The following is a 1,055-nucleotide window of genomic DNA, read 5'->3' on the forward strand; positions in this document are numbered from 1 at the left end:
AAAAAAAAAAAAAAAAAGGAGGGAATTAGAAGCAGCACAAAAAAAGAAGGAATGTTTTAGGAGCCGGGGAAGAAAGGGGGGATTAGAAGTCGAAGCTAAGGCAATTAGGAAGGTACACACTAAGAAATATAGAAGGTTTGGGGTCCTGGGGCATCGATAAGAAGGGGCCTGATGCTCTGTAATGAGTAAGATAACTGGGATTGATTAAAGCCTCTGATTTCACTCTTTTATCTTCTCTTCCAGTGGAGACTTAGCAAGCTGAAGCAGAGAGAGACAGAGTAAAGGCATTCAGTCAACCAAAACACAAAGAGGGCCATGGCAAATAATACATGTCTGCACATTCAAATAACAAGGGGGCAACAAAGCATTAACATATACAGTGTGCACATTGTGGCTGTGAACGGGGGAGTGGGTTTTACAGGCGCAGTTCAACACAGTACCAGAGGGTGGTGTCCACTCTAACGGGATTCACAATCACAATAAGTAATAGTTCTTTAGAATAATGTAAATCTCTCTGTTATCAACACAAACAGCAGGGAAAGGCGGGTTGTACATCACAAAATTCCACATTTGAGACACATTCAGCCTCCTGTGTGCGCGCAGATGCGCTTGTGCAGCCCAACGTGTCAAGCAGACACACATTCACTCATCCCTCCCCACGCGTGACGTCCAGCTCGGGGGGGGCTGGCGGAAGCCTCCAACGTGATTGCTCAAACTCTAAAGTCAAGTTTGTCCTCCTGTGCTTTGACGAGTCCACAGCTGCTCAGAGGCGTCCAGAGAGCGCTAACTAAAAAACTGAAACCAGGAGGGACTTCTAGACAGGAAACAGTTGATACCGCCCCTTCAAAATAAACCCAGATTTTTTTTTTTTTTTGTTGAAAGAATGTGCTTCATCCAGCCGTCAGAGCTTGTTGAGAAGTTCCTCTTCGTCTTCCGTGTGCTTAAGCCGTTTCAGTGTTTTAGCATAGTATGAAACGATTCACATGCTCCGAAAGTCATACACTGTACAATAAAATCTGCAGATTCTTTAAAGCTTTTCTTACACCACCCCAAAA

The sequence above is a fragment of the Oryzias melastigma genome, linkage group LG12 (assembly GCF_002922805.2).
Source record: "Oryzias melastigma strain HK-1 linkage group LG12, ASM292280v2, whole genome shotgun sequence".
In the NCBI taxonomy this organism is placed as follows: domain Eukaryota; kingdom Metazoa; phylum Chordata; class Actinopteri; order Beloniformes; family Adrianichthyidae; genus Oryzias; species Oryzias melastigma.